The sequence below is a fragment of the Octopus sinensis genome, linkage group LG10 (genome assembly GCF_006345805.1).
Source record: "Octopus sinensis linkage group LG10, ASM634580v1, whole genome shotgun sequence".
In the NCBI taxonomy this organism is placed as follows: Eukaryota; Metazoa; Mollusca; class Cephalopoda; order Octopoda; family Octopodidae; genus Octopus; species Octopus sinensis.
The window spans coordinates 40,379,722-40,405,967 of NC_043006.1; the positions used below are offsets into that span (position 1 = coordinate 40,379,722).

The 26,246-nt window shown below is 38.6% G+C and overlaps 1 protein-coding gene across 3 annotated transcripts in view; it reads right to left on the reverse strand.

The window, feature by feature from the left end:
• LOC115216398 (putative ferric-chelate reductase 1) overlaps positions 1-26,246 on the reverse strand; it is a 107,589-nt gene that overhangs the window by 79,875 nt on the left and 1,468 nt on the right. Inside the window, exons 1-2 of one of the 3 annotated variants that reach the window (XM_029785697.2) lie at positions 8,010-8,191; positions 7,074-7,112 (exon numbers count right to left, since the gene is read on the reverse strand). The gene's annotated coding sequence lies outside the window, so the exon portion shown is untranslated. Of the gene's footprint in view, positions 1-7,073; positions 7,113-8,009; positions 8,192-19,973; positions 19,982-26,246 lie in introns of those variants that run through there. The other 2 variants (XM_036506590.1, XM_029785698.2) reach the window with 2 other exon arrangements.

Genomic DNA, 26,246 nt, shown 5'->3' on the forward strand with positions numbered 1-26,246 from the left:
ATATGTGGTTGTAAAAGAAGATTCTTAACCACACAGCTATGCCTAGGGAGACTTGTATGTAATGGGCAACTGATAGTATTCCTCAAAAATAATCTTGCCCAGACTAGCACTGAGGCCATGCAACATATACATATACACAGAGGCTTAGCTAGGGTGGAGCAAGCAGGACACATGCCCTGGTTGCCACTTTGAGGCGGGTGCAACTTTGGCCAAGATAATTTTTTAATTAAGCCACTTTTTGGTTGGGGCGGGGATGCAATTTTGATGCTTGCCCTGGGCACCATTTACCCTAGATAGGCGCCTGCATATATGTGATTCTTCGATAACATGATTAAAAATGAAATTAAAACATTGACATACTGGGGTATAAAAGTTTGCGATCCCTGATATAAACAATGTCGCCATTCTAGCCATTCACACTCAAACACCATTCTTCAATTTCATCAACCCTGGAAAATAGTTATTCCAATAAAACAAACACACACACATTAATACTTTTTACCAATAAGCTACATCTTAATCATCATCATCGTCGTTTAACATCTGCCTTCCATGCTAGCATGGGTGGGATGGTTTCACAAGAGCTGGCCAGGCAGAAGCCTGTACCAGACTTCTGTAACTGTTTTGCCAGGATTTTCACAGTTGGATGCCCTTCCTAACACCAACCATTCAGCAGAGTGGACTTAATGCTTTTTATGTTGCACAAGCACAGGTGAGATCAGTTTTGGCAAGGTTTTTTTCAACTGGATGCCCTTCCGAACACCAACCACTCAGCAGAGTGGACTGGGTGCTCTTAAGTGGTACCTGCACTGACAGGGTCACCAAGTACTTGCAAGACAAAAAAAGTTCATATTTTATACATGGAATGATAGACAATATCTACATGGTGGAGGTGGAACGTTGTCCAGCAGGATAGCAAAATAATGGGGATGGGGAGATCTTTATGAAAGAGCTCAAGGCCACTAATTTTATGGGACCGGGGGTTAATTCAATTACATCAACCCCAGTGCTCAGCTGGTACTTGTTTTATCAACCCTGAAAGGATGAAGGGCAAAGTCAACCTCAAAGAAGTGCCTTTATAAGCATCTTCACCAGTGTGCTAATGACTTTGCAAGCTTGCCACTTTAATAATAATCCTTTCTACTATAGGCACAAGGCCTGAAATTTGGGGGGAAGGGAGTCAGTCAATTAGATTGACCCCAGTATGCAACTGGTACTTAATTTATCAACCCCCCCACTTCCAGAGGGATGAAAGGCAAAGTTAACCTTGGCACAATTTGGACTCAGAATGTAACAGCAGACAAAATACCACTAAGTATTTCACCCAGTGTGCTAACAATTCTGCCAGCTTGCTGCCTTTGATAATAATAATAATAATGTTCCTTTCTAAATAGGCACGAGGACTAAAATTTTCTGGAAGGGGGCAAGTCATTTACATCAACCCCAGTGTCCTGCTCTTACAGGTACTTATTTTATCAACCCCCAAAAATATGAAGACAAATTTGATCTCAGCAGGATTTGAACTCGGATCATGAGAATGGATGGTGTTAAGCATTGTCAGGTTACATCAACCCCAGTATCTGGGTGGTAATTTATTTATTGATGCTGAAGGGATGAAAGGCAAAGTTGACCTCAATAAGATTTTGAACACAGAACAGAAAGCACTGGGGCACAAGGCCTGAAAGTTAAAAGAAGGGAATAATTAATTACACTGTACTCGACTGACATTAATTGGCCCCAGAAAAATGGTAGGTCTGAAAATTTTCTTTTACTTGTTCCAGCCATTAGACTGCGGCCATGCTGGGGCACTGCCTTGAAGAACTTTTAAGCCTGGTACATATTTTATCAGTCTCCACTCACAAGGGTACTGGTGGGCCCAAGGCTATAATTAAAGACACTTGCCATGCAGTGGGATTGAACCTAAAATTACATGTTTGGGAAGCAAGCCTCTTAACCACACAGTTATACCTGTAAAATTACGATATATATATATATATATATTTTACAAGGTTTGGAGGTGATGTACAGGTATTATATAATAAGGTACTCAAAAATCTGGATGGTTGTACATTTACAGATTTTTATTAATATGTCACATGTTTTATAAATCATATATTAGCGCTGACTCTGACTCCTCTTCATGTAATTAAGTGACTGTGATCTACATACCTCATAAAGCATATGCATATGCTTGTACTCTGAGTAGGCCTTAATGTTATAACCAGTTTATATTAAAGAACAAAGAGTCAGAGTTGATATAGTTTTACCGACTCCGGCTCCAGCTACTTCTTAAAAGTTTCCGACTCCTCTATATAATTAAGTGATTGTGGTTTATTATACTCTGACTCTAGATACCCCTTAATTGACTCCGACTCCACAGCCCTGCTTCCAGTTCACTCAGTGGTAAATGAGTTTCAGCCAAGTTAGTCCTGCAATGGACCTGCACCCTGTCCCGAGAGGAGTGTTATAGTCACCATGGAAACCAGTTTCAGCTCCAGCCTTTTGATTCCTAGAGCTCGCGACAACCCTAAACTAAAGAAGTCCATCATGTGAATGTGAGTTCATGTTTCCCCTCACCTTTACCTTGTGTTCGTTGAGTGTAAACAAAAGCCTCATTGTCCATTCATACAGATGGTGTCCTTTGCTTGCTGTCCACGAGGGAAGCATATCCAGGCCCCAGGCTCGTTAACATACCATGATGTTGTGCAATCTTTGTAAACAAATGTCCTATCTAAGTGATATAATTTATTTCCAGTTCTCTGGGTCACCATATCCAGACCATCTGTTGTTCAATAGATTGGGGATGAGGCAAGTTTATACCTCAACTGGAAACAGGTGAGGGGGTGACATCAAGAAAGGCATACAAAATCTCTACTTATTCTTTCAATCTCTTTTGCCAAACTGCTAAGTTATGGGGATGTAAACAAATCAATACTGGTTGTCAGGAAGTGTGGGGGATGCATGTGTGTGTGTGTTTGCTTATAACAGCTATCCATAGTTTCCATCTACCAAATTTACACAAAAGACATTGGTCAGCTTGGAGCTGTAGTACAAGACACTCAACCAAAATGCCATGCAGTGGGACTGAATCCAAAACTACGTCGTTGGGAAGCAAGGTTCTGAAGCACACAGTCATGCCTGTGTTTATATATCTTTCTCTTTCCCTTGTAGAGTCTGAAGAAAAGACCACATCTATTAGCTTTGCAGACCATCGAAGATGCAGGTGGCTAATGCCTACCAATAATGTTCCAGTCACACTGCTGCAGATCAACACCAATAGGCGGGTGAAGATTCGAGAGAGATGATATTCCTGGGGGTGGGGGAAAAGGACTGATCATTAATGATTAGTGCAGGGACAAGAAGGCTCAACGCATTGAGAGTGACAGGAGGTGGAAAAGAAAAAGTTTTCAGGTGCCTGAGTGGTGCATCTAAGGAACAGAGGCTGTTATAGCAGCAATAAAAAAGAATGAGCGAGAAGACAAGGTAGCTGCAGGCAAGAGGCTGGAGCACGTCCTTTCGTGACTGAATTTCAAGTAGTTAAGTGGTCCTTACTGAACACATACACACATTTATACACACACAAAGAAATATACATATATATATATATATACATATATATATATACATATATAAATATATATATATATACATATATAAACAAATATATATATACATATATAAATATATATATATATACATATATAAACAAATATATATATACATATATAAATATATATATATATACATATATAAATATATATATATATACATATATAAACAAATATATATATACATATATATATATATATTATATATATATATATACATATATAATATATATATATATATACACAAACAAATATATAAATACACACACACATATAAACAAATATATATATACACATAAACAAATATATATATATATACACATAAACAAATATATATATACATATAGCGCGGAAAACGGACGTTAAATGATGATGATGATGATGATATACACACACATATATATTAATATACATATAAACATATATATATATATATACATATACACACACACATATATATATTAATATACATATAAACATATATATATATATATATACATATATACACACACATATATATATTAATATACATATAAACAAATATATTATATATATATATATATATATATAGAAGGGCATCCAGCTGAAGAAACACTGCCAGATCACACTGGAGCCTGGTGCAGCCTTCTGGCTTCCTAGCCCCCAGTCAAACATAACCCATGCTAGCATGGAAAGCGGACGTTAAACGATGATATATATATATATATCATCATCATCATCATCATTTAACGTCCGCTTTCCATGCTAGCATGGGTTGGACGGTTCAACTGGGGTCTGGGGAGCCCGAAAGCTGCACCAGTCCAGTCAGATCTGGCAGTGTTTCTACAGCTGGATGCCCTTCCTAACGCCAACCACTCCGAGAGTGTAGTGGGTGATTTTATGTGCCACACCGACACAGGTGCCAGACGAGGCTGGCAAACGGCCACGCTCGGATGGTGTTTTTTATGTGCCACCGCCACACAGGTGCAGACAAGCTGCAGACCAGCCACGCTCGGATGGTGTTTTTATGTGCCACCGACACAGGTGCCAGATGAGGCTGGCAAACGGCCACGATCGGATTGTGTTTGTTACGTGCCCACAGCACGGAGGCCAGTCGATGCGGTACTGGCTACGGCCACGTTCGGATGGTTTTCTTGTTTGCCATGTGCCACCGGCACTGGTACCACAAAGATACAAATTCCATTGATGTCATCTATTTTGATTTGTTTTGATTTGATTTTCACTTGCCTCAACAGGTCTTCACAAATATATATATATATATATATATATATATATATATACATACACACACACACACATATAAAGAAAATGGACAGATGATGCTGATATATGAGCAAGTTGTGTATTGGTGACAGTTGTGTGTAAGGATTGTTGGCTAGTGGGATGGATACAAAAAAAATGTTATATTCACAGCATCCATTTACCATTTTGCTATAAATGCTTTTACAGGTATATTTCAGCAATTCTCTCTGAAGTTACTCATCTAAGCAATCCTTCCATTACTCAGAGATTCTGTGTGTATGTGTGTGTGTATTTGCATGTGTAATAGATACATCTGTTACAGGCATGTAGGTTGTCTTATTTTTATATCTTTTTGATACACAAACACACATATACACCAACAAGTAATGAAATGGCGGAAGTAAAGAAAAATAACTCAGACGTTATTGAAGTTGGCAAAATATCATCAGAGGATGATACGTGAAGAAAATGAAAACGAAAGGCAAGGTGTTCTCCATCACCTACTACTCTCATGATGGTGGTGAAACTGGTTATAACATAGATGCAAGGCTTGAAATTTAGAGGGAGTAAATTGCTTTTAATTTACTGTTATAATTTATCCTGGATTTTATGTACCACTTAAACATGGGGCAAAGTTTGAAAATGAAGGGAGAAAATATACTAAGATTTAACACTAAATAAAGGGTGCGCTTTAAAGATGAGTAAAAACGGTAATCGGGTACTCAATCCCAGAACTTGACTCGTATTTTATATTATAGCCTCTGGTGGAATGAAAAGTAAAACTGGTTTTGACAGGATTTGAAACCAGAAGATATTAGAAGTTCCGATGCTCAAACGATTCCACCAATCCATGAAGCAATGACCTTTTCTTTATTAAGCCATTAAGTCCCAGACTACTTAAATTTCTGAACATTACTTTAAAATTTTCACAGATGATTGAAAATAGACTAAAATGAAAAAAAAAAAAATCAATTATTAAGACTCTTTACTTCAAGTAGAAATGGAAATACTCGGTGTCCTATAAATAGGACACTGAGACAATGTGATATAGCTTATTTAATGTTTTCATTTAGTGTCCTATTTATAGGACAGTGGGACTTAATGAGTTAATCTTTTCTACTCTAGACACAAGGCCCAAAATTTGTTGGGAGGGGGCCAGTCGATTAGACCGACCCCAGTACACAACTGGTACTTAATTTATTGACCCCAAAATGATGAAAGGCAAAGTCAGCCTCGGCGGAATTTGAACTCAGAATGGAAAGGCAGACTAAAATACCGCTAAGCATTTCGCCCAGCATGCTAACGTTTCTGCCAGTTCGCCGCCTTGGGACTTAATGGGTTAACACAGAAAAGTGACAGAGGAAAAGGACAGGTTACAAAATATATCAGGGGTAGGATATAAAGAAAACGAATGAAATGAAAAAAATACCACTGCATTCACAGGTACAAGGACACAACTTTGGATGGGGCGGGGGTGAAGGTAATATAACTGGTCTTAATGTATATGACAAGTACTTATTTACTCCAGTCCCCACCCAAGAAAATGACTATCAAACTCAATGTACAAAGACAATTATAACGATGATAATGATGGAGAGTGATAATGATGATATTTTTATTTGCCACAAGGGTAATACAAATACAGTATTTTCAAGTGTAAAGGTAACCAGTGTGTATTATATGCGACATATGTAATAATTCCTATTGTTATTATTGTTGGTCGAGTTTGCTTTTCATCTATTTGGAGGGGTGGGGTCAATAAAATAAATACCAGTTAAGTACTGGGGTCGATGTAATCGACTTCACCCCCTCCCTTCAAAAACTGCTGACCCTGTGCCAAAAACTTGAAGCCATTATTATTACTATTATTATTATTTCGTCGGTCGTTACGTTCTGAGTTCAAATTGCGCCGAGGTCGACTTTACCGTTCATCTTTTCGGAGATCGATAAATTAAGTACCAGTTGAATACTGGGGTCGATGTAATCGACTATCCCCCTCCCCAAAATTTCAAACCTTGTGCCTGTTATAGAAAGGATTATTATTATTATTATTATATCCTCCATTTTAGGTGATCGCTACCAGACACTTGGATCGATGCTTTCGACCTAACCCCTTACCTTCAAAAGTGCTGACCTTGTGCCTAAATTAGATGCAATTACTTCTCTAATTATCATCACCATCATCATCATCTTATATGATAATAGTAATCGTTTTCTACTTACCAAGTACGGTACGTAATCCTACTCTTAGCTCAAGTTTGCCTGGAGAGAGAGAGAGAGAGAGAAAAAAAGAATGACAGATTAATACATATAAGAATGGGCACTACTTAAATATAGAGGTCCTAATGCATCTCCGTAACGATTTGTTCTTACAGTGCACACTCGTTAGGGGTCAGGGTTAGTTTTAGAGTTACGTAGATGCGTAGGGAACTCTCTAAGTAGTACCTAAGAATGTTTATTTACAGAACCGTAAGCATGTAAAATAATTGACCCATCTCTCTCTTTCTCACGCACACACAGACACTATATATATATATATGGCGATGCGATCTACACACACATATACATAGATACATACACACGCACACATACATGCATGCATATACACATACACCGAGTAAAAAATTTCAGTTATCTCTTTCTTTCACACACACTAACAAAAGCACTTCACTTACACAACATACTGTCTGTCTCCCACACCCCATCAAACACACACACACACACATGTACATCAATGCTTGCCATGCACGGTAACTTCAAAAGAACTTCCCTCGTCATACAATCGCTTTCTCTTAGTCTCTTTCGCTCTCATTACTTCAAAAGTTCCCGCAAGCCCATATGTAAAAAAAAAATTTTTTTTTACGGAAATCGACGGAAAGGTCTACTAGAGACGAAAGATCGCCTTATATATATATACGTTGGTCGAATTAGTCTTAAAACTTGCCCGATTACCCTATCTACGTACTCTCGGATGAAATTCACAGTAGCAACAGAGTGACCCGATCAAAACAAAAACTATATATATTATTAATCTCTACAATGGTATCGAGTACTCGTTTGTCCGACAGACAAAATTAAACATGTGTGTGTGTGTGTGTGTGTGTGTGTGTGTGTGTGTAACAACGCGCATTAGTACGCTTTGACTAAATTGCTTCTCACCTTTTGTGTTCCGCTGTGTTTGAAATAAAGTAGAAAAGAGAACGTGTTAATTATTAAGATAGTGATAATAATAAATATTAATGTACGTTTGTTTCCTTAGTTCCTAAGTATCCACAGTTTTGCTGGTAAAATAGCCGTCACTTCGCGTCGGAACTAAGGAGTAAACTGAGAGATATGAAAAAAAAAATACTATGAAGGAACGGAAAGAGAGTAAGAGCAAGAGACGGAGGTGGAGAGAGAGAGAGAGAGAGAGAAAGAAACCGTAAGAGTGAAAGACGGAGTGAGATACAGAGATAGAAAGAAAGACAACATGAGAGGGGGAGATAGAGATATAGAGTTAGATATAAAGAGACAGAGCGAGAGGGGGAGGGCGTGAGATTTGCTATGTAGGAGGAATGAAGAAAGTTGGGTCTTAAGTTTTTAGAAGTTTAACCACATGTCATTGTGTTTTTCTGCGTGTAAGATATTAATTAGTACACCCAGAGAATGGGTGGGGACGTGAACAAAAAGAGAGCAGGGGGGAGGGGTGATTAAATTATTCACACCTACAAGTAGTAAGTCATATTTCCACCAGGGTGTAGGTGTGTGCGTGTATATATATATAAATATACACGCGCGCTATACAACATATATATATAGGGATGGATAACGCAGCTTACGTTAATTCGAGTTACGTCTTTTTCGACTCGACGTCGGCCCGAGCGAATACATTTAAAGGTATAAAATTGTAGAATACAAAAAAAAAACCAATACCGAAGTGGGAAATCAAATAAATAAAAAATACGCGTGAAAAAAAAAAAATATATATATATATATATATATAAACCATTATTAAAACAAATATAAGATTATTTTTCTTTTAATTTTCATGTTACGTAATTTTTCGAATTAAGTCATGTCATGAAACTTATTACCGATGTAAGTTGAGGTACGCCAGCGTACGTGTATGTATGTATATATATATACACACACCCAGAGAGAAAAGTTTGGTAAAACAAACACAATAGAGAACTCAATAAATGAGTGTATAATATATATATATATATATATTCAAAGAGCAATAAAGATTCAAGTTAATTTAAAAAATTTACTTGAATATGGTACCTAACTTAGATGCACCAAAAAAAACTATACTGATTTAACAATACAGTAATGTGGGGTGATTATAAGCGAGAAAGAAGCAACAAGAATGGATAGGTTTTTAGTACGATCGTTCATACAAGGACAGGTTTTATTAAAAGTTGCAAAGATTACAGCATATAAACGAGTCCCGTACTCATCAGCTAAAATACATGTAAGTTCTCTAGACATCCTAGTGTTTGAGGCTATACTCATGAAGTAATGTAGATAATTAAACAGATTTCTAAAGTTCATTAAAGTTCTTAAAGATGATGTACAGTCTTATCACAGAATTTTAAAAAAGTTTTGATAGCATCACAGAGAAGGTGACCTAATCCATATGAATTTCCATAGATATGATGAGGGATTATATACTCACAGAAGACAAATTATCCATTGTTAATTACAACGAGGTGGGTCTCAATTCCTGCTTATTAGCATTACAGAGAGGGTGAATTAATCCTTTGTATATATGCACAGATTCCAATGGTGTAGATGTAAATTTCCAGAGAAATGGAGATGAATTTCATATTTACAGGCGATAAATTTTACAATGGTTGAACACAATGAGGTAGGTATCAATCCTTGTTAGGCAAACACCTAATCATATAACAAGGATTGATACCTACCTCATTGTGTTCAACCATTGTAAAATTTATCGCCTGTAATATGAAATTCATCTCCATTTCTCTGGAAATTTACATCTACACCATTGGAATCTGTGCATATATACAAAGGATTAATTCACCCTCTCTGTAATGCTAATAAGCAGGAATTGAGACCCACCTCGTGGTAATTAACAATGGATAAATTTGTCTTCTGTGAGTATATAATCCCTCATCATATCTATGGAAATTCATATGGATTAGGTCACCTTCTCTGTGATGCTATCAAAACTTTTTTAAAATTCTGTGATAAGACTGTACATCATCTTTAAAGAACTTTAATGAACTTTAGAAATCTGTTTAATTATCTACATTACTTCATGAGTATAGCCTCAAACACTAGGATGTCTAGAGAACTTACATGTATTTTAGCTGATGAGTACGGGACTCGTTTATATGCTGTAATCTTGCAACTTTTAATAAAACCTGTCCTTGTATGAACGATCGTACTAAAAACCTATCCATTCTTGTTGCTTCTTTCTCGCGTATATATATATATATATATATATATAATCGTTATAATTGGCAGAAGTTATAAAGTGACTCGTGGGACGAGAGTTTCGTGCACCGAGTTGTTTTGGTTCGCCTATTTTCTCCTCACAACTCACAACAGCAAGTAATTTCACAGGCCACACCTCTTCCTTCCTACGCCCAACTGAGTCAATTTTTATCTTGCGTGATTCTATAAAAGAGTGGGTAATGAACGAGGTAGAATGGTAACAGCATATTGCAATTCTCTCTCTCTCTTTCTCAAGTGTGTGTATGTTGTGAGAGAGAGGGGGGAGGCGAATGAAGACGCGAGGATAGATTCTGAATATGTGGGACTTAGTCTCTGTCACAGACCGATGCGAAAGACAGAAAGCAAATTATATATGCCTGTTGATATTTACTCTTTTACTTGTTTCAGTCGTTCGACTGCGGCCATGCTGGAGCACCGCCTTTAGCCTAGCAAATCGACCCCCCCCCCCAGGACTAAGCTTTGTAAGCTTAGTATTTATTCTATCGGTCTCTTTTGCCGAACCGCTAAGTTACAGGGACGTAAACATACCAGCATCGGTTGTCAAGCGATGTTGGGGGGAACAAACGCAGAGACACAAACATACACACAAACACACACACACATATATATATATATATATATATATATACACACGACAGGCTTCTTTCAGTTTCCGTCTACCAAATCCACTCACAAGGCTTTGGTCAGGCCGAAGCTATAGGAGAAGACATTTGCCCAAGGTACCACGCAGTGGGACTGAACCCGGAATCATGTGGTTGGTAAGCAAGCTACTTACCACACAGCCATTCCTGCGCCTGGATATAAAGGGAGATACCTAGTCCTAAACGAAGAATTTTGAGTTTTTCTATATTTTCTATACTGATCATATCAGCTATCGCCTCTTCTCACTCTCTCTCTCTCTCCTTTCTCTTCCATATATATAATATATATATATATATATATATATATATATATATTATATATATATATATATATATATATATATATGTGTATGTATAATAAAAAAGAATTATGTCCTCCTCATACAACTTCTGTTCAGTTTGAATATGGAACCTGCAAATGGATCACTTTATCTTATCTCACCAAGATCAATATAATAAAAAATATTCAACTCGTACTAACTATACCATCGTCGTCATCATCATCATATAACAGATACGATAAAGCGGAATCTAACCGAACCAGCCAACCAACGAGATTGAAAACAAAAAAAAACACACACCAAAAACCGGTCGCCAAGCCAGTTGCATACCAGTTCTACAGACAGTGGTTGGAGTTTCTCAGCTCCCCTAATATGGCATGAAAACGAAGCTACTGTTCCTCAACCTGTCAGCTTGCTGCTAGATTGTCTGTGCAGGATGGTTTGGTGTTTTTTCTTTCTGTTTTTTGTTTTTTTTTTTCTAAGTTAGTCAGTCAGTCAGTCAGTCTGGTTCTACGCTGGATGTTACAAACTTCGGTTTTCATGGATTGAAATGTGTTAGAGAGAGAGAAAGAGAGAGAGAGTGACAGATAGACAGAGAGAGGGTGAGAAAGAGAGAAAAATTGATTGATTGTATTGTTGTACGTATAAATGACTGGCTTGACGTACAAACAACTTTTTTTCTTTCCTTTCCATCTGGTGCTTACACAAACCCAAAACAAACCAGTTTCCTCTTCCTCCCACCACAAAATATTTTCGCTCTCAGTCAATAACCTACCTACCTTACTTCACACACACACACACTCACCTCTCTTTCCCTCTCGCACTATCTATCTATCTAAATCTTTCTCTCGTCTTTCATTTACTCCTATACTCACTTTTCTCTCTCTCTCACTCACACTAACTCCATTACTCCTCCCTTCACGCTTGCCTCTCCATACATACAAATGCACAATCTCTTACAGATTTACACACAGGCGCACAATCTTTCTCACATACACGTAATTCCTGCTCCAACTCAAACAAATCTATGCACAAACCTATCCTTTCACACAAAGTTCACAGGAGTAAATAAACAAGACCTATTGCCACCCACCCACCACCGCCCCCTCGGTTTTCGTTTCGCTTTATTATTTCAATGCAGCTGACGAAAGTTTACCCGCCACTCAACAACATACTGCATCGCTGTAAGGTTAATTGCGTGGATTATATCCCAGTACAGTGAGTTTCACTGACTGAGTTATTCGATAAACAGTGGCTAAGTCGAGCTAACGCGAAAGCATCTGTAGCAGGCATGGGCAACCGTTTTCATGAAACAGACCAAATGAGAAGTGACAAAAATGATTTAAAAATTTCTTTCGGCGCGTGCCATTCAGAAAGTCCTTCGGACCGCAGTTGGAGATCCCCCATTTTCTCGCAAATTACTGTTTAAAAAAAATTTTTTCCCCAAAAAAACCACACGTTTTCGGATACAGAGATTCCCGAAAATTTCCAAAAATCGGATTTTTGACCCCCCCCCCCACCACCACCACCAATTTCTTCATTCTTTACTTTTTCCCCCGTAACCTTAACCCTAAAACTCCAACCCTAACCTGACAACCTTAATCCTAACCCTAAAACCCTAACTAGAACATTTCTGGGAAATGTTTTCAGAAATCATAATAACTGATCTATATGGTCGCTCAACCTGCCAAAGTTCTGTAGTGGATCTTTTAATTAACACTGCAACAGAACTTTTCTCACGGTAGAACAATGGTTTTTCTCTGACAGCAATTTTACATTTTCCAGATGCCTTTAGCTAGGCTGAAATAATGTCTTCACCACTTGACCCCTTCTAACCTCTTCTACTTCACCAAAAGCTAGAATAGAGATAAAGATCCACTACAGTTCCCTCAAATAACACCCTACTCATCTTTAATAAATAAGGACAATAAAGACACTGGATGATGCCAGAGGCAGACTGGCAAGGTTGCCAGCTTGCCCGATGGCAAGTGGGCCTCTGCGCCATTAGAATCCATATATGGGAGCCCATGTTAGTATCTAAGGGGTGCATCCCCTCAAGTTTGAGAATTTTTTTATTCACTCCTGGATGAATGCTTTATTTCAGCATGGCTGTGTTTGTAGATAGTTGGAAAGAATAATTTTAACAAAAACAAAAATTAAATGATAGCATTGTAGTTGCAGGTGGGTTCCCTTAGTCTCCTGGCAACCAATATTTTTAGACCCAGTCTGCTACTGTTTGATGCATTCCCTGACATACAAAAAAAAAAGGTGAATGAACCCAACTACAATATCCTTTGATAAGAAGACTAACACAATGAGGGTTGTCCTGCAACAGGTCAGCACAATGAGAGCCATGTATATAGTATATGTATACACGGTACTTTACAAATGTGCTGCATATACAGATATTGTATACATGATTTCTCAATGAGAAATTAACTGTATACAGCTTTTGTACACAACTGAAATGCTATACGAATTTGAAAAAAACCATGTGTAGTACACAGGATCAATTTACACATTTCCTCATGGTACTCAATGTGTTAAACTATAGCAAGCCATGAATGTGAGGTTAAGTTGCAACCACATGGTTTTCAGTTCAGTTCCACTGCACGGCACCTCAGGCAAGTGTCTTCTACTACAGCCCTGGGTAGACCAATGCTTTGCGAGTGAATTTGGTGGAGAGAAACTGTGTTGAATCCTGTCATATATGTGTGCGTGAGTTTGTCACACTTCTCCCAAGCACTTGATAATCAGTGTTGTTTTGTTGGCATTCTTGTAACTTCATGGTTCTGCAAAAGGGACCAACAGAATAAGTACCAGATTTTAAAAAATACACAAGTGCAGATGTGGCCATAGGCACAGGCGTAGCCGTGTGGTAAGAAGTTTGCTTCAAAACCACATGCTTCCGGGTTCAGTCCCATTGCATGGCACCTTGGGAAAGTGTCTTCTACTATAGCCTAGGGCCAACCAAAGTCTTGTCAGTGGATTTTGGTAGGTGGAAACTGAAAGAAGCTTGTCATATACCATCATAATCAGCATTATTTAAAATCCACTTTCAAAACTGGCATGGGCTAGGCAGCTTGACAGGAGTTGCTTAGGCCAGGGGGGGCCACATCAGGCTCCATTGTCTGTTCTGGCATGAACTTCCTAACACCCACCACTTTACAGAGTTCCTGGGTGCTTTTTACCTGGCACCATGTGTGTGTGTGTGTGTGTCTTTGCATCTGTTTGTCTCCTACACTGCTTGACAACAGGTGTTGATGAGTCTATAACCCTGTAACTTAGCAGTTAGCAAAAGAGACCTATACAATAAATACCAGGCTGAAAAAAAGGGTGGGGCACTGCATGGCTGCAGTCTAATGATTGAAACAAGTAGCAGATAAAAGATGAGAGCTGAAATTTTGCTTAACTGGGGACATAAACACACCTAAAGCTTTGGGGACATAAACACACCAACACCAGTTGTCAAGTAGTGGAGGAGGAGGGGACCACACACAGACATGAGGACCACCCAACCGCTTTCTGTGGCTGAGGAGACTCTGACACTTATTTCTAGCAATGCCCATGCTCCTTGCACCCTTGGTCATATTTTAGTAATGGTGAATCACATGCACGCACGACAGGCTTCTTTCAGTTTCTGCCATTCAGAAGTGTGTGAATAACTATATTTTGCTGAGGAGCTCTAATGACGCAGAAACATATCTTCAGTTATCACCATCACATGTTGATACTATGTCTGCTAAAGGTGACACTAATCTTTTCCACCACCTCCACATAGCCTGATTTTAATTATAATTAGTTAAGACGCACAAAGCCTTGGTATAGTAGAAGACACTTGTCCAAAGTGACACACAGTGGGATAGAACTCAAAACCATGTGGTCGGGAAGCAAACTGCTTACCTCACAGCCATGCCTGTGCCTGTTCGAAATATTGAGGAATGAATATGAGGAAAGCAAGAATTTAGTTATCAAGGAGGAAGGATCTAGAAAGATGAAGAATTGATAAAATTGGTAGGTTAAGCTTGCATGAATAAGTTCCATGTATGTGATGAAGACTAAAGTGCTATGCCAAGAGAACTAATTAGAGAGAGGAAGCGAGAGAACTAAATGCTACCCCTCAACTTGCCTCACCCCAAAATTTGGCAACGTGTAGAGAAATACATTTGTGCATGGATGCAGAAGAAATAAATAAATAAAGGTAAGGGAGAAATTTTTTAAAATGAAACAAAGGAGAAAATAATACTTTCAGACGTTTGTGAATATGAAGTTTGGCCAGTGAATAACTATATCTTGCTGAGGAGCTCTAATAAGGCAGAAACATATCTTCAGTTATCACTATGACATGTTGATACTATGTCTGTTAAAGGTGACACTAATGTTCCCCACCACCACCACCACATTGCCTGATTTTAATTATAATTAGTTAAGACTGAGGTGTATAGACTTACATCAAAGAAAAAAAATAAACTTTTTTAAAATATTTTATCTTGAGTAATTTCTTTTGGTTTTTTTTTCATCAAACAGCTCTACGTAATAACAGACGATATAAATGTTGGTTGGTTGATTTCTCCAGTCACATTTTACATTATATAAGGAAAAGAGTAGAGAGTATAAGAAAGATAAAGAGTTAATATAAGAGGTGCAGGATGAGTGCACGTACTAGGCTTGGTGGCAGGCAATGGGTAAAAGAATAACTCTCCCCCACACACACACAATGGGAGAGAAAGAATCATAGGAAATGGGAAGAGGAGGAGGAGAAGGAGTAGATGACAGACTAATTAATATTTCTTTGTACAATGTTTGGATGGTGCTTTTTACATGCCACTGGCACAGGAGCCTGTCAGGAGGTATGGGCATCACACACACACACATTATACAACAGGCTTTTTCTTTCTACCAAATCTACTCACAAAGCTTTTGTCAGCCTATGGACATAGTAGAAAACACTAGTCCAAAGTACCTCAAAGTGGGACTGAACCTAGAACCCTATGGTTAGGAAGTAAAGTCCTTAACCACACAGCCACATCTGTACCTATTATTCACTTCAATTTCTTTTCTTTTTTTGTTTTAATATTTTAAAAATAAAACTTTAATAGTTAAACGCATAAAATAAATACTAAACATTCTTTGCTTTGAAAGTTTAATTTAGCACAGAATTAATGTCTCAATCATGAGCACATGTGTTAATTGGTTAACCCAGTCATTCAGTTAATTTGCATACTGATGTTTTATGCACATAAATCCATATTCCCTTTAATATTTTTTTGATTACCAATTTAATTTTCCCCAAACTTTCTGCTCTCTCTCTCTCTCTCTCAATGTTCTGCGTTCAAATGGTGCAGGATTTTTTTCTCTTTCTACTTTGCAGTATTTATTCCTCCAGGGGTAGGAGCATCAAAAATAAGTACTGAGAATGGGAGGAAATGGTGATTATATCGATTGTAAATCTCCCTTAAACATTTGTGGCCTTTTACTGATGTCAGAAATTAACTGTGTATGAGACCATTGCTTTAACATCCATTTTCCATGCTTGCATGGGTCAATCAAAATTTGTCAATGTAGGTTTTTTACAGCTGGATGCTCTTCATGTTGCCAACCCTCACCTCTTTCCAAGTAAAGTAATGTTTCCCCATTGCTTGATACATTCCTCATGAAAAACTGGAAATGAACAACTTCACTTGTATGACAGTGATACTCATTTACAATCATCATATGGTGACTAGTCAAGGATACACACAAGCACACACATGACAGGATTCTTTCAGTTTCCATCTACCAAAACCCCAAAACTATTTTAACAACCTGTAATTTATATATATACATATATATATCATCATCATCATCAAACATCTGCTTGCCATACTGGCATAAGTTGGACAGATTGACCAGGGCTGGCAAGCTGGCAGAAGCATTAGCACACCAGGCGAAATGCTTAGTGGTATTTCATCTGCCGTTACGTTCTGAGTTCAAATTCTGCCGAGGTCAACTTTGCCTTTCATCCTTTCGGGGTCAATAAATTAAGTACCAGTTACACACTAGGGTCAATGTAATCGACTTAATCCCTTTGTATATATATAAATAAGTAAATTTTATATGCCAACAGACTGTGGCAGTCCTATAAAGGACGATGTTACTGTTGTTTTAACCCCAGGAAAACATCTTTTTCAGCCGGCTATCGACACACAATTTGTGTCCATAAAGCATTTGTAAGAGAGGTCATTGCTCTCATCTCTAGCCTTACGTGATACTCAGACCTAGGCTTCTGGATGTCTTCAGTGTAAGAAAACCATATATAAGGAATACAAGAAAAGGATATGGTTTTGATGCTTTATATAATGTACGTGTTTGATGAGATTGGTAGACATCAATTATGGAAGCATGAAACTCAGTAACAGAAAACAAATTCTCCTGATCGCATCCATCAGCCTTACTCAGCAAAAATAAAACACACACAAAAAAAAAAGATGGAGGCCTTTATAAACACCATCTGCAAATAAGAAGGGTAGGGTTAACATGAGAGAATAGAACAGAAGGAGGGGGTGAGAGGGTAAGAGAACATGAGAAGGGAGGGAGTGCGATGAGGTGGAGGAGAGAAAAGAAACCCTTGTGTAAACCTATCCACACCCCCACCCCACCACACCCCGGCATCTCATACAAAGTAATATAATATCAGTAATGGCTACACTGTAGAAAATATGTCTGTTGAATAATCCTAGCTTTGCAATAATTCTGAACAGGATACATTCTGAAATATGTTCTTAACAAAATAAATTTATTTAAATCTAAATTTAACCATTCCTCTACTCATCTCTCTTTCTCTCTCACAGACACACACATACACACACACAGGGCATGAGACAAAGGGCAATATTCAAGTTTAGTGACTTCTCCCTACATCCTACAATTGGCATTTGCAAAAGGTTATCTCTAGGGCGAGGACAAGGAATAATTGAAAGTGGAACAAAGTGGTGGTGATGGAGATGATTGTAGGGTTATGGTGGTGGTGGCGCTGGAGTTGATGGAGGTGGCAGCAGGTTGTGAAGATGGTGGCGCTGTTAATGATATCTGGGAAGCGGTGGTAATGGAGGTGATTGTAGCTGTAGTGGTGGGTACAATGTTTGGAAGGGAAACAACCTCTCTACTGGGTCAGCACTCCAGTCACCAACATCTACAATGGTCTGTAATAAGAGAACCGCTTTCTGTAGCTTTGTGTGCTGGTGGGTGTATATGTACATGCAGGATATATAACTGTGTTTATATGGTTAGCTGTACATGTATTACGTGAAGCACTCTACAAATACTCACACACACACATTCAGTGTAAGGAAGAGTAAATAAGTCAGGTTGCACATGTGCTATTTTGAAACAGGTAAGGACAGGAAGGGCATCCAGCCATAGAAAATTTGCCTCAACAAATTCCATTTGATTTAGGAAAACATGAGAAAGTTGATATAAACCCTTTCGTTATTGTATCTATTTTGAGATGCTCCGTGTTTCTTTCAATTACTTTAAATATAAGAAAGAATTTAGTAAAATAACTTAGTTATCATTAATCTAGTGTTAGGAACATAAATTGTGACTAAGGTTTGGTGAAAGATTTTAATTCAGAACTTTTGAAAACAAGACATTTGTACTACAGAACCAGAAGTGGTTTTAGCTGGGTTGGTAATGAAAGGGTTAAACAATTATGATACAAACACACACACACAAAATCATGTGATGGGCTTCTTTCACTTTTTGCCAACTAAATACACTCACAAAACTTTGGACAGACAGGGATATAGTAGAAGACTGTCCCCAAGGTGCCATGCAGCAAGACTGAACTCAAGACCATGTGGTTAAGAAAGAAACTTCTCAACCACACAGCCATGCCTGCACTTATATACAAGGTCTATAGGAGTTGTGTGAGAGCTGCAGTGCTGTATGGGAATGAGACATAGTGTTTGAGAGAGAGAGATGACAATTTTGAGAATTGAGAGAGAAATGTGTGGCATGAGGCCTTGATGGGAATGTTGGGGTTGAAAAAAATCAGTGGAACGGCTGGCAAGGGCGAATGGAGTACGGTGGTATGGCCATGTGTTGAAGAGGGTGCTAGAGTTTGAGGTAAATGGACAGCAAAAGCAAGGTAGACCAAGGAAAATGTGGAGGGGAAGGTAGAGGAGGAGACTGGGAGGGTTGGCTTGAGAAGGGAGGATGCCCAAAACCGGGCAAGATGGTGTGAGGGCAGTTGCTATGGCATTGAGGTAGATCCGGTCACCTCACATAATGGGGACAAAACCTGGATTTAAGATGATGGATGATAATATATTATATATATATATATATATATATATATATATATATATAGAGAGAGAGAGAGAGAGAGAGAGAGAGCAATTTAGGAAGGCCCAAAATTTTTGGGAAGTGGGGGCAAAGTCGATTAGATCAACCCCAGTATGCAACTAGCACTTAATCTATCAACCTTGAAAGGATAAAAGGCAAAGTTGACCTCAGCAAATAACTCTCAAGATATTGACAACCAAAAATCAGATTATTTTCCTCAATATATTTTTCAAAAGACACAATTCATCATATAAAATATATAATACATAAATACAAAAAATTTTATAAATATAGCGAGACCTTTGGAAATATGCTGTGCGTGAGAAGACCCGGCAGGACAAGTGAGACCATAACCCGTGGCCTTTACCTGGGATGTAGCCAGTCCACTTATGCATAGCTTTCCTTCTTGGATCACAAAACTCTGCTTACGAAGACCTGTTGAGGCAAGTGAAATCGAAATCGATCAAAAATCAATGGAAATTGTAGTTGTGATACCAGTGCCGGTGGCACATAAAAGAACCATCCGAACGTGGCCATTGCCAGCGCCGCCTCGACTGGCCTCCATGCCGGTGGCACGTAAGAAGCACCAGCTGATCGTGGCTGTTGCCAGCCTTGCCTGGCACCTGTGCCATGTAAAAAGCACCCACTACACTCACGGAGTGGTTGGCGCTAGGAAGGGCATCCAGCTGTAGAAACACTGCCAGATCAGACTGGGCCTGGTGCAGCCTCCTGGCTTCCCAGACCCTGGTCAAACCATCCAACCCATGCTAGCATGGAAAGCTGACGTTAAACAATGATGATGATGAAAATATATATCCATATGAAATTGCCTGAAATTGTAAATCTGTTCATTGAAGCCTACATTACTCTATATTCTCTCAGCTCTATTTACTGAGTGCTAACTCATTTTTTTAGTATAGGAAATTCATTTCCTTCTTTTATCATCATCATCTAGTGTTTTAAATCTGGGTTTTGTCCCCCGTTAATGGGGATGGTTGGATCTACCTCAATGCCATAGCAACCAAGGCAGACAGGTGCAGCCCACCCCAACCTTTGGGCTGGTTCTCCTTTGCTATCATGAGGCATTTTTGAAGCTGGATTTTCTACAGGGAGCATGCTCTTGCTTACTCCCAACCTCAGTTTCTAGACATGAATGGTCCCGAGACCAAGGCCTCTACCACGATTTTTAAGAAACGTGGTGGAAAATTAGCTCAGGAAGGCAGGGATGCTACTCCCTGAAACCCCTTTCGGAGCACCCCTACCTTTTATATGTTAGTAGTATCAGTACCAAGTAGTGATTAGGCATAAGCTATCCAACCCATGCCAGCATGGAAAGTGGATGTTAAATGATGAAGATGATTGACATAAATATATAAATATATATATATATATATATATATATATATATATATATATAGGAGCACTACATTGGTTATGACAACGATGGTTCCAGCTGATGCAATCAACAGAACAGCTTGCTTGTGAAATTAATGTGCATGTGGCTGAGTACTCCACAGACACTTGTACCCTTAATGTAGTTCTCAGGGAGATTCAGTGAGACAGAGAATGACAAGGCTGGCCCTTTGAATTACAGATGCCATTCATTTTTACCAGTTGAATGGACTGGACCAACGTGAAATAAAGGGTCTTGCTCAAGGACACAATGCATCACTGGGAATTGAACTCATGACCTTATTATCGTGAGCCAAATGCCCTAACCACTAAGCCACGCACCTTCACACATACACACACACATTTGTGGCATCTTGAGTTTTCCAGCAATATATTTGGATTACTCATAAGAAATAAGTGCATTTGGTTTAAATTGAAGGATTGGTCATAGTGATAAGCAGCAGAATAGTTATGCTCATTAAAGGTGTGTACAAAATAGATTTGGTAATTTGGTATTTTAAAGAAGAAATGAAACTATTTGCACAACCTGAGAGGGAGGTGGAGAGAGAGAGAGAGAGAAAAGAGATAAAAACACAGACAGCTAGATTAAACAAAATTTAATTTGTGTAGAGAATGTGGAAAAATGTAAGCAGTGGTTTTGGTTTCACAAGTTGGAATAAGGAAAAGAGCCAAGGAAGTCGAGTGAACAGTGATAGTGATCTAGCAGGGTATACCTTGAAATATTAGTTTCCAGTCTTAGCGCAATGCCAGCAATTTTGGAGGCAGAAGTAAGTCAGTTACATCAACATCCCATCACACCCAACCAGTGCTCAACTGGTACTCATTTTATCAACCACGAAAGGATGACAGGCAAAACTGACCTTGATGGAATTTGGACTCAGAGCATTAAGACAGATGAAATGGTGCTAAGCATTTCGCCTAGCACACTAAGAATTCTGTCAGTTTGGTGCCTTATATACCTTGAACTATTAATTCCAAATTTTGGCACAAAGCCAGCATTTTCAGAGAGGGAGTAAGTCGATTACATCAGCCCCAGTGCATAACTGGTACCTATTTTATCAACCTCCCCCTGTCCCCGAAGGATGAAAGGCAAAATTGACCTTGGGGAAATCCAAACTCAGAACATAAAGATGAGATAAAATGCCATTAAGCATTTTCACCAGCATACTAACGATTCTGCCAACTTGCTGCTTTATATACCTTGAAATTTTGGTTTCAAATTTTGGCACGATGCCAGTAATTTCAGGGGTGGGCCAAGTCAATTACATCGACTCCAGTGCTCAACTGGTACTTATCTTATCAACTGCAAAAGAATGGAAGATAAAGTTAACCCGAGCAAAATGCCGGTAAGCATTTGCCCAGGTTAATTTGAACTCAGAATGTAAAAACAAACAAAATACCGCTAAGCATTTCTCCCACCATGCTAACGTTTCTGCCAGCTCATCAGATTCTTTATACTTAAATAATCTTTTCTATTCTAGGCACAAGGCCCAAAATTTTGGGGGAGGTGGCCAGTCAATTAGATCAACCCCAGTACGCGACTGGATGAAAGGCAAAGTTGACCTCAGCAAAATTTGAACTCAGAATGTAAAGACAGATAGAATACCATAAAGCGCTTTGCCAGGCATGCTAACGTTTTTGCCAGCTCGCCGCCTTATATACCTTGAAATATTAAAGTAGAAAGGTATAAGATACACAATTTTGAGAAAGGAAAAGCCAATGCCTGGTTCTTAGAAATTTTTTTAGTGGAGTTTAATTTCTTATAAGCATTTGAAACAAATACCAATAGGTGCAGGTACACACACACACACACAAAGCTAGGACTCTTTCTGTTTCCATTTATCAAATTTGCTTACAAGTAAGTATTGGGTTCGTCCTGGGCTATAGTAAAAGACACTTGCCCAAGATGATATGCCATGCAGGGGACTGAATCCTAAACCAAGTGTATGGAAATCAAACTTCTTAATCCCAGCCACGCCTGCATACACACATTCATGTTTACTAACATATTGCCTCATGGAATCTGTGAATATCTTTCAACATACGTACGTACGTGTGTGTGTGTGTGTGTACATGGTTGTGTATTTGTAGATGGTGCATACGGATGTTAGCTTTATTAATCATCAACAAAACTGAGCAGCAACCTCTTTCTTGGAGCATAAGACATCAGTTAGTGATAACATAGATAAAGCAATCGCTAGCAGGCAAAAAAAACACACACACACACACACACACTCTCTCTCTCTCTCTCTCACACACACACACACAGCCTCCTCCTGCTCTTATCCACAAACCAAGCACTTAGAATTGCTTCATAGATATAGCTAAAGGAGGAATCATTCAGCTTGGAATATAAACTGAGTAAACACCAGCTTGTAATACCCCCCCTCTCTCTCTATCTTCCTCTCAATATAATTCTCACCAACTGTCACTTCTGCAGCCTTACTTTTTTACTTCTTTCCTTCCCATCCATGCCTCTCCCATCCCAACACTTCTTCCTTTTACCATCAAGATATAAATGTCTCAACTACACCACACAACACACTCCCTCCGCTCTATTCTCTTCACTCAATCCTACCGCCCCCCTCCCTCCACCTCATCTAAGCATCCCATCTTCCCTAACTCCAAGTTAAACATGACAAGACATTTCCTCTTTTGATGCTTCAAATTCTTGTTTTGTTTGTTTTTGTTTTGTAGAGTTATTTTTTGTAATTGATTCAGTAGTTGGACTGTAGTTGGATACACACACATCTTTGACTAGTTTTGGTCATAAGACTGTGGCCATGCTGGAGCACCACATTGAAAAGTATTTTAGTCAAATGAATTGACCCCCAGTACTTTTTTTTTTGTTTTAATTTTCAGCTAGGTACTTATTCTGTCAGTCTCTTTTGCTAAACTGCTAAGTTATGAGTATGTAAACAAACCAACACACACACACACACACAGCTGGCAAAAATGAGTGGTACCTGTATTTCAAAGGGCCAGCTTTGTTACACTCTGTGTCATGCACATTAATTTCATGAGCAAACTGCTCCATTGTTCCATGTATATATAACAGAGTGGCTGAGTTTCTTTCAAGTGTTGGGCCTCATAGAGGCAATGACCGAGACCTTTGACATTATGTTGTGCTTGAGAAGAAGAGCCATCTAGCTGAGCAAAATCGCAATCATGGTAGATACCGGTGTCAAGCAAATTGGCACCCATTACACTCTCCGAGTGGCTGGCGTTAGGAAGGGCATCCAGCCATAGAAAACCATGCCAAACCAGACTGGAGTCTGGTGCAGCGTTCCAACCCAGTCAAACCATCCAACCCATGCCAGCATGGTAAACAGACGTTAAATGACAATGATGATGATGATGATGATGGTGATATACAATAAACTTCTTCCATGCAGTGGGACTGAACCTGGAACCATGTGGTTAGGAAGCAAATTTTTTACCACTCAGGCACACCTGTGCCTATATATATTCTTATATAAATAAGGATAAGACCGTTATTTAAATAACGATCAAATCAAGTGGCAGCATGGGAAGAAAAAAACCGTGCGGGTTATAATTATTATTGAAATTATGAATAAAAGTATCAAAGAGATACCACCATGCTTGAAATAGCAGTCAAAACCTGACTCAAAGTAGTTTTTTTTTTTTTTTTTTGTCTTTTGATGTCTATTTGTCTTTTCACTTTGTACTGCACTGAATACATGATGTGGTTTTAGAGTCAGGTCTTGACTGCTATTTCAAGCATGGTGGTATCTCTTAGATACCCTTATTTATAATTTTAATATATATATACACCCCTCATTCATTGAACAATGAACTTTGCTTGCGAAGACCTATTAAGGCAAGTGAAAACAAATCAAAATCGCTGACATGGCTGATGACAGAACCACCTGATCGACACTTGCGCCAGTGGAACATTCAAAGCACATCAGAGTGTGATCATTGCCAGGAACACGGATTGGCTCCCACGCCGGTGGCAGGTGAAAAGAACCATTTGAGCATGATTGTTGCCAGCGTCGCCTTAGTGGCACATAAAAAACAACATTCGAGCATGGCTGTTGCCAGTGCTGCTGGACTGGCTCTTGTGCAGGTAGCACATAAAAAACACATTTTTAGCATGGTCATTGCCAGAACCGCCTGACTAGCCCTTGTGCTGGTGGCATGTAAAAGCACCCACTACAATCTCAGAGTGGTTGGCGTTAGGAAGGGCATCCAGCTGTAGAAACTTTGCCAGATCAGATTGAGTCTGGTGTAGCCTCTGGCTCACCAGTCCTCAGTCAAAACCGTCCAACCCATGCCAGCATGGAAAGCGGACATTTAACAATGATGATGATATATATATATATATATACAATGAAGAAATAAGTGATAAAGGTATCCATTTTATACAGCTCAACCGATTAGCACTCTGATAGAGCTCCAAAATATAAAATTAAGGAGAGGAGAAAACAAATTCAAAGGCCAATATATATAGTCATTCAATCCATATTCTCCATGGTATACAAGGTACATACATAGATGCATTTATCTATATGATATATAAAAAATTTCTAGGAATTTATAAATCCATACATATACACGAAAATTTGTTGTTTGTTAAGAGGTTGTATTGTAATGTTATGTGTGCTTTGCCCTGTTAGGGATGGCAGATATTTTGATGAGACATTGCTACAGCTTTCAGACCCATCTCTGGGTCTATGTTAGATGAGTCGAATGGAAATAGAAGAGGATGATGAACAATGAAACAGGAAAGGAGGGGAATGTTACGGAAAAAGAGGAAAAGGAAAGGATAAATGCAGAAGAGGAATGTAGAAGAGAAAAGGAAGATGAAAGGGAAAGCGAGAATGAATGCAGATTAAAATTTTTACAGTGGAGAAATTTTTTTTAAGTCTTAAATATAACTCAAAATAATTGTGACTTAATTATTATTGTATTTCTGATACGTAAGTGGATGTCTCCTTGAATGTAGGAAATGGTTGCCATAGTGAAACATTCCAAAAATTTGTCATTTATTTCCAGTCTTGCAGTATTTTAAAAAATAGTATTTATGACTAAAGATATTAAATAGTCTTTGAATATTTCACAGGAGTGGCTGTGTGGTAGGTACATAGCTTGTTTACCAACCACATGGTTCCGGGTTCAGTCCTACTGCAAGGCTCTTGGATAAGTGTCTTCCACTATAGCCTTGGGCCGACCAAAGCCCTGTGGTGAGTGAATTTGGTAGAAGGAAACTGAAAGAAGCCTGTCGTATATATGTGTGTGTGTATATATAT